The following is a 9120-nucleotide window of genomic DNA, read 5'->3' as shown; positions in this document are numbered from 1 at the left end:
AGTCTCCCAAAGTGCTGGGATTGCAGGCATGAGCCACTGTGCCTGGCCTGAGATTTGCTTTAAAATGCACGAGTCGGGAGCGCAAGTGGGCAAGTGAAACAAGGCTGGCAAATTGTTGAAAATTGCTGAAGCTTTATTCACTACCATGGAAAGTAGAAAAAAAAAAAAAAGAAAGAAACTTGAAGCTGAGTGATCTACACATAGAGTTTTGAAAACTATTACCCCTACTTTGGTGAATGTTTGAAAGTTTCCATAATAAAAAGTTTTTTAAAAAAACAGAAAATTGTTTAACCCTTGTTTGAATTAGTAGTGACTTAGTCACCTCTATTTGCAGATAACATGATTGTATATCTAGAAGACCCCGTCGTCTCAGCCCAAAATCTTCTCAAACTGATAAGCAACTTCAGCAAAGTCTCAGGATACAAAATCAGTGTGCAGAAATCACAAGCATTCCTATATACCAATAACAGACAAACAGAGAGTCAAATCAAAAGCAAACTCCCATTCACAATTGCTACAAAGAGAATAAAATACCTAAGAATACAACTAACAAAGGATGTAAAGGACCTCATCAAGGAGAACTACAAACCACTGGTCAATGCAATAAGAAAGGACACAAACAGATGGAAAAACATTCCATGCTCATGGTTAGGAAGAATTAATAGAGTGAAAATGGCCATACTGCCCAAAGTAATCTATAGATTCAACGCTATTCCCATCAGGCTACCAATGACCTTCTTCACAGAACTGGAAAAAACCACTTTAAACTTCATATGGAATCACAAGAGAGCCTGCATAGCCAAGACAATCCTAAGCAAAAAGAACAAAGCTGGAGGCATCACACTGCCAGACTTCAAGCTGTACTACAAGGCTACAGTAATCAAAACAGCATGGTGCTGGTACCAAAACAGAGACATAGACCAATGGAACAGAACAGAGGCCTTGGAGGCAACACCACACATCTACAACCATCTGATCTTTGACAAACCTGACAAAAACAAGCAGTGGGGAAAGGACTCCATGTTTAATAAATGGTGTTGGGAAAACTGCCTAGCAATGTGCAGAAAGCAGAAACTGGACCCCTTCCTGTCACCTTACACTAAAATTAACTCCAGATGGATCAAAGATTTAAACATAAAAAGTAACACCATAAAAACCCTAGAAGAAAACATAGGCAAAACCATCTAGGACATAGGCATAGGCAAGGACTTCATGACTAAAACACCAAAAGCAATGGCAATAAAAGCCAGGATAGGCAAATAGGATCTAATTAAAATTCAGAGCTTCTGTACAGCAAAAGAAACCATCATTAGAGTGAATCGGCAACCAAAAGAGTGGGAAAAAATTTTTTCAATCTACCCATCTGACAAAGGGCTAATAACAGATATACAAGAACTAAAACAGATATACAAGAAAAAAAAAAAACCCATTCAAAAGTGAGCAAAGGATATGAACAGACACTTTTCAAAAGAAGACATATATGAGGCCAACAAACATATGAAAAAATGTTCATCATCACTGGTCATTAGAGAAATGCAAATCAAAACCACATTGAGATACCATCTCACGCCAGTTAGAATGGTGATCAATAAAAAAATCTGTAGACAACAGATGCTGGAGAGGATGTGGAGAAATAGGAACACTCTTACACAGCTGGTGGAAGTGTAAATTAGTTCAACCACTGTGGAAGACAGTGTGGCGATTCCTCAAGGATCTAGAAATAGAAATTCCATCTGACCCAGCAATCCCATTATTGGGCATATACCCAAAGAACTATAAATCGTTCTACTATAAAGACACATGCACACATATGTTCATTGCAGCGCTGTGTACAATAGCAAAGACCTGAACCAATTCAAATGCCCATCAGTGATAGACTGGACAAAGAAAATATGGTACATATACACCATAGAATCCTATGCAGCCACAAAAAACGATGAATTCGTGTCTTTTGTGGGGACTTGGATGAATCTGGAAACCATCATTCTCAGCAAACTGAAACAAGAACAGAAAGCGAAACACCATACGTTCTCACTCATAGGTGGGTGTTGAACAATGAGAACATGTGGACTCAGGGACAGGAGCATCACACAATGGGGGCAGTTGGGGGGGTAGGGGAGAGACAGCGGGCAGTGGGGAGGGAGTGGAGGGTGGGGAGGGATAACATGGGAAGAAATGCCAGATATAGTATGCACCTAAAGTTAAATAAATAAATTTTAAAAAATAATAATGACTTAGTCGCTATTAAATGGCTGAGATTAAACAAATTAAAAGACCAAACAAGACACCAAGAGCCTGGCACACCACAGGCACTGTTGAAATTATCACATGAATGAAGGGGAAAGCTCCAGAAGTATAAATATTGAATAATCTTACAAATCACAACTACCACTAAAATTAATAAATTTGCAATTTGTAAATCAGTCTTTCATGAGTTTTACTAGCGTGAGTCAGTTCTTTTTATTTTTTGTTTTTTTTTTTAAAGATGGGTTTCACTGTGATGGCCAGGCTGGTCTTGAACTCCTGACCTCAGGTGATCCACCCACCTTGGCCTCCCAAAGTGCTAGGATTACAGGCATGAGCCACCGCGCCCAGCCGTGAGTCAGTTCTTTAGAGCCAAGTCATATCTGCATTTTAAAAATTCCGTTTCTGCCGGGCGCGGTGGCTCAAGCCTGTAATCCCAGCACTTTGGGAGGCTGAGGCGGGTGGATCACGAGGTCAAGAGATCGAGACCATCCTGGTCAACATGGTGAAACCCCGTCTCTACTAAAAATACAAAAAAAAAAAAATTAGCTGGGCATGGTGATGCGTGCCTGTAATCCCAGCTACTAAGGAGGCTGAGGCAGGAGAATTGCCTGAACCCAGGGGGCGGAGGTTGCGGTGAACCGAGATCGCGCCATTGCACTCCAGCCTGGGTAACATGAGAGAAACTTCATCTCAAAAAACAAAAACAACAAAAAAAAAAAATTTTGAGATGCCGTTTCTGAGTTCAAAAGCCAAAGATCAGGACTTTTGAATAATGATTACATAGGCCAGGAGGGGTGGCTCAGGCCTGTAATCCCAGCACTTTGGGAGGCCAAGGCAGGCAGATTACAAGGTCAGGAGTTCGAGACCAGCCTGACCAACAAGGTGAAACCCTCGTCTCTACTAAAAATACAAAAGAAAAAAAAATTAGCTGGGCGTGGTGGCTCATGCCTGTAATCCGAGCTACTGGGAAGGCTGAAGCAGCAGAATCCCTTGAACCCAGGCGAAAGTTGCAGTGAACCAAGATCATGCTGGTGCTCTCCAACCTGGGCAACAGAGTGAGACTCCATCTCAAAAACAAAAAGGAAAGAAAAAGAAAAAGAAAAATGATCACAAAAAAAAAAAAAAAGTAAAAAAGGCCAGGCGTAGTGGCTCACGCCTGTAATCCAAGCACTTTGAAGGCCAAGGCGGGCAGATCACCTGAGGTCGGGAGTTCAAGACCAGCCTGACCAACATGGTGAAACCCCGTCTTGATTAAAAAAAAAAAAGAAAAATGATCACATAAACCACCCTGTCAGGGTCACCTTTTACACTTCCCTAGATGGCATGCCACTATCTTTCCACAAACTACCACAAAACCTACCTCACTGGATTGCTGATGGAAGGTATGTAAATTGGCACCAACACAGCAACTGGCCAAAAGTAATAATTCAATAAACATGAGACCCATGAGGACCACCACTTCCAACACCCTGCATCATGTCTCCTCCACCCACCTCTGGTTTCAACTGTGGCTGAGGAGGACAGTTCTTTGGGAGCTCAGCCTTCTTCAGTGCCTCAGTGCCCAGTGGGCAAAGACAAGCGAAAAAGGGAGGGAACTATTACCCCAGAGTGAACCTGCAATCATCGCAGAGTGGTAAGCAGTAGACAGATGCTCCTGCCTCTGTCCTTCAGGTGGACATCTGGAGACATTTAGCTCTCTTCTCAGGGGGGTCTGGTGGAATTGAACCCCACTGCACCCAACAGTGACATCATTCTTTTTTTTTTTTTTTTTTTGAGACAGAGTCTCACGCTGCTGCCCAGGCTGCAGTGCAATGGCATCATCTCAGCTCACTGCAACCTCTGCCTCCCAGGTTCAAGAGATTCTCCTGCCTCGGCCTCCCGAGTAGCTAGGATTATGGGTGCATGCCACCATGTCCAGCCAATTTTTATTTTTAGTAGGGACAGGGTCTCACCATGTTGGCCAGGTTGGTCTTGACTTCCTGACCTCAGGTGATCTGCCCACCCTGGCTTCCCAAAGTGCTGAGATTAAGGGTGTGAGCAACTACGCCCAGCTGACATCACTTTTTTTTTTTTTAAAGAGGGAGTCTCACTCTGTTGCCCAGGTTGTAGTGCAGTGGCCTGATCTCGGCTCACTGCAACTTCCGGCTCCCGGGTTCAAACGATTCTGCCTCAACCTCCTGAGTAGCTGGGACTACAGGCACCCGCCACCACGGCCAGCTAGTTTTTGTATTTTTAGTAGAGATGGGGTTTCACCATACTGGCCAGGCTAGTCTCGAACTCCTGACCTTGTGATCTGCCCACCTTGGCCTCCCAAAGTGCTGGGATTACAGGCATGAGCCATCGTGCCCAGCCAACATCACTTTTTTAAGCTAGCCTTTCCTCCTTCGGGATCTCACACTCCCTATAGCCTCACTCTGCTTTCTGGAATCACCTGTATTAACTACCTATGCCCATCTCCTGTCTCAAGCTCTGCTTTCGAGGTCACACCAAAATTAAAACTGTTCCTTTCCATCCTCTCCCCATAACCTACTGTCCTTCTTCCACAAGCTCCTTCCACGCCAGCAAACCTGGACTGTAACATTAACACAGAGTTATAATCCGTTGATATACTGGTCTCTCCACATTCCTGGAGCACAAACTGCTGAAGGGTAGGGACCCTGTGACACATTTGGTTCCCCCGATGTCCATCAGGAGAGAGATATGTGAGCCAGTTAGCGCTACACTGAATTGAGGCAGCCCTTGAGGCTCTTCATCAATTTTCCCGTTTTCTGCCCTCCAGGCACATGACAGGATGGAATTTCTCAGCCCTCCTGAAGTTAGGCCACTACAAGAGGCCTAACTGGCTTGCTTTGGCCAGTGAAATAAGAGCAGAAGTCACATATGTTGTTGCTGTCAAACACAAGTATTTAACTGCCAATGTAACAAAAGACACTCCAACACCCTCTTTTGATGGAGCCTCCTTTGATCTGAATCCCTAAGTGACTATGATGATCAGAGACCACAACACCACTCCTGCTGACTCACCAGGTAGCAGTAGAGAGAAATAAAACTGTTGTGTTAAGCTACTGAGATTCCAGGCTTGTTTGTTACTGCAGCATGACTTAGCCATCCTGACTGATACAAGCTGAGATAGGCGTACGTATAAAGTTCACAGGGACACAAACAGGGGAATATTAGTTCTCTTTAGAGGCTCAGAAAGGTTTCATCAAGGAACTTGAGATAAGCCTTAAAAGATGAGCATTTGCCTAAAAAAATAATAATAATAAAAATAAAAAAGATGAGTATTTGCCTGACAAGGGAGAGATACAATCCAAGGAAAGCATCCAAGTGAACAATGAAACCCCAGAGCACACCAAGGGAACTGCAAGGAGTTCAGGACCTTTCAGGGTTGGAAAGGGAAGGGAGGCCACAATAACACTAGGCCACAATGCCCTAGAGTGGAACCAGCATTTACAGCTTATAGGGCGATTTGCTATATGGAATTTTAGATAAAGAAGAGATATGATTTGATTTGCATTTCAGAAATATTATTCTGGAATCAGTATGTAGGGGCTGGAAGACCAGTTAAGAGACATTTAGAGTCCTGGCAAGACACCAGGGGCTAAAAGCAAGCACAGAAATGGGGAGGGGTAAGCCAGGACTAACGCTGAGGCGTGACCACGGGGCCCCTGAGCCCTCCTCTGGACCCTCGGAACACCGGGTGTCTTATCACATTGCACCATGATTGCTTGTTCATTAACTATAGTCTTCTTGAGGGAAGGAAATGTGTCTTTTTTTTTTTTAAGTAGAGATGGGGTTTCACCATGTTGACCAGCCAGGCTGGTCTCGAACTCCCAACCTCAGGTGATCCGCCTGCCTTGGCCTCCCAAAGTGCTGGGATTACAGGCGTGAGCCACCACGCCCAGCCAGAAATGTGTCTTACTCTCCTTTTGCCACCAGCCCTAGCTCAGTATTGGCACATAATGTACTCATATGTTTATTATATTGATGGGTAAAGGATTTGCTGGCCAAGTATATAGGAGGGTTGAAGGGGGAAAGGAGTCTATGTTGAATCTCAAGTGTTTAGCTTGAGTGATAGGATTGATGGTGGCACCGCTACTTGTGACTGTAGGAAGAGAAGCAAGTTTGAAGAGAAAAAGAACAAATTCTGTCCAGGACATACCACATCTTAAGTACCTTTAGAACACCTGGAGAAGATGAGAATTCCGGACTGAAAACAGGAGACAGCTCTGGCTGGGTGTAGAATGTGGGAGTCTGCATCAGTCAGGATTGTCCAGAGAAACAGAACCAACAGGATACATGCACACAACAAGATTGATTTTAAGGACTGGCTCATGCAGTTGTGGAGGCAAGTCAAGTCCAAAATTCAAACAGCAGGCCAGCAGGCTGGAAACTCATGCAGGATTTCTATGTGACAGTCTTGAGGCAGAATTCCTTCTCTGGGAAACCTGTCTTTGCTCCTCAGGCCACATTATCAAGAGTAATCTTCTGGCTGGGCACAGTGGATCTCGCCTACAATCCCCACACTTTAGGAGACCGAGGCAGGCAGATCACAAGGTCAGGAGATCAAGACCATTCTGGCCCACATGGTGAAACCCCATCTCTACTAAAAATACAAAAATTAGCTAGGCATGGTGGTGCACACCTGTAATCCCAGCTACTCAGGAGACTGAGGCAGGAGATTCCCTTGAACTAGGGAGTTGGAGTTTGTAGTGAGCCAAGATTGCACCACTGCACTCCAGCCTGGCAACAGAGCGAGACTCCGTCTCAAAAGGAAAAAAAAGTAATCGTCTTTACTCAACATCAACTGAGTATAGATGTCATTGCTTTTGTTTTGTTTTGTTTTTTTGAGATGGAGTTTCGCTTTTGTTGCCCAGGCTGGAGTGCAATGACATGGTGTTGGCTCACTGCAACCTCCGCCTCCTGGGTTCAAATGATTCTTGTGCCTCAGCCTCCCAAGTAGTTGGGATTATAGGCGCCTGCCATCATGCCTGACTAATTTTTGTATTTTTAGTAGAGACAGGGGTTTACCATGTTGGCCAGGCTGGTTGTGAATTCCTGATCTCCAGTGATCTGCCCACCTCAGCCTCCCAAAGTGCTGGGATTACAGACATGAGCCACTGTGCCCAGCCAGGATGCCAATGTTATCTACAAAATACCTTCACCAAAATATTCAGACTACAGTCAGGCTTGGTGGCACGCTTGTAGTCCCAGCTACTCAGGAGGCTGAGGCAGGAGGATCACTTGAGGCTGGGAGTTCGAGTCTAGCCTGGAGAACATAGTGAGAATCTATCTCATTAAAATAAAAAATAAATACATACATATATATATTTGACAACTGTGTACCATAGCCTTGCCAAGTTGACATATAATTTTTTTTTTTTTTTTTTTTTTGTAGAAACAGCATTTTCACTATGTAGCTCAGGGTGGTCTTGAACTCCTGAGCTAAAGTAATCCTCTTACCTTGGCCTCCCAAAGTGCTGTGATTACAGGCGTGAGCCACTGTGCTTGGCCTGACACGTAACCATCACAGAGTCATCAATGTGGTAACCAATCTCTCTCTGTCTCTTTCTTTTGTTTCTTTTTTGAGATAGAGCCTTGTTCTGTAATGCAGGCTGGAGTGTAGTGGTGCGATCTCAGCTCACTGCAGCTTCCGCCTCCTGGGTTCAAGTGATTTTCCTGCCTCAGCCTCCCAAGTCGCTGGGATTACATGAACACACACCACGCCTGGCTAATTTTTTGTATTTTTAGTAGAGACAGGGTGTCACCATGTTGGCCAGGCTGGTCTTGAACTCTTGACTTCAGGTAATCTGCCCACCTCAGTCTAGGTGCTGAGATTACATGCATGAGCCACCTCACCCAGCCTGGTAACCAGTCTCTAAAGAGCACATGGTACCACCCAGAAAGAATGAGATAAAGACCAAGAAGGCCAAAGAGATCAACAGGAAAAGGTCAACAAAGGAAAAAAGTGAAGGTTTACAGAGCAGACTGAAATTACAGGAAGGGAGCCTGGATACAGGGGTGTCATAGAAACGAGGGGAAAAGCAGTGGATCAAACAGTATGGTCAAATATGTCACAGACTGCAGAAAGCTCAAGTGAGATGAGCACTGAAGAGTGTGCATTCGATTTGAAGCCTTTCGAGACCTTTTTCCCCAAGAGGCAACAGTCTCATGGCTGGTGTACAGAAAATAGTTTGGTATTAGCTTCAGAAAATAGTTTGGTATTAACAGGAGAGCTAAACAGGTGCAGACCTCAACATCCAGCAACTCCACTCTTGGATGGATGCTTGCTATTCAAACTGTGGTCCACAGATCCGCAGCATCAGTGGGAGCTTGCAGAAATGCAGAATCTGGCCGGGAATGGTGGCTTACCCCTGTAATCCCAGCACTTTAGGAGACTTCATCAGGTGAATCGCTTAAGCCCAGTAGTTCGAGACCAGGTTTGGCAACATAGTGAGACCCCAGTCTCAAATTGGAAAAAAAAAAAAAAAAAAAAAAGGCGAGGCATAGTGGCTCATGCCTGTAATCCCAGCATTTTGGGAGGCAGAAGTAGGCGAATCACCTGAGGTCAGGCGTTTCAGATCAGTTTCAGGCCAAGATGGTGAAACCCCATCTCTAGTAAAAATACAAAAACAAGATGGGCATGGTGGTGCGTGCCTGTAGTGCCAGCTACCTGGGTGGCTGAGGCAGAAGAATTGCCTGAACCTGGGAGGCAGAGGCTGCAGTGTGCTGAGATCATGCCACTGTACTCCAGCCTGGGCAATGGAGCGAGACTGACTGTGTCAGAAGAAAGAGAAGAAAGAGAAGAAAGAAGGAAAGAAGGAAAGAAGGAAGGAAGGAAGGAAGGAAGGAAGGAAGGAAGGAAGGAAGGAA

Source organism: Sapajus apella, unplaced genomic scaffold (genome assembly GCF_009761245.1).
Source record: "Sapajus apella isolate SASKATOON/1434 unplaced genomic scaffold, GSC_monkey_1.0 scaffold188, whole genome shotgun sequence".
NCBI lineage: Eukaryota > Metazoa > Chordata > Mammalia > Primates > Cebidae > Sapajus > Sapajus apella.
The sequence above is the reverse complement of the archived record's forward strand: the minus strand, read 5'-3'. Positions refer to the sequence as shown.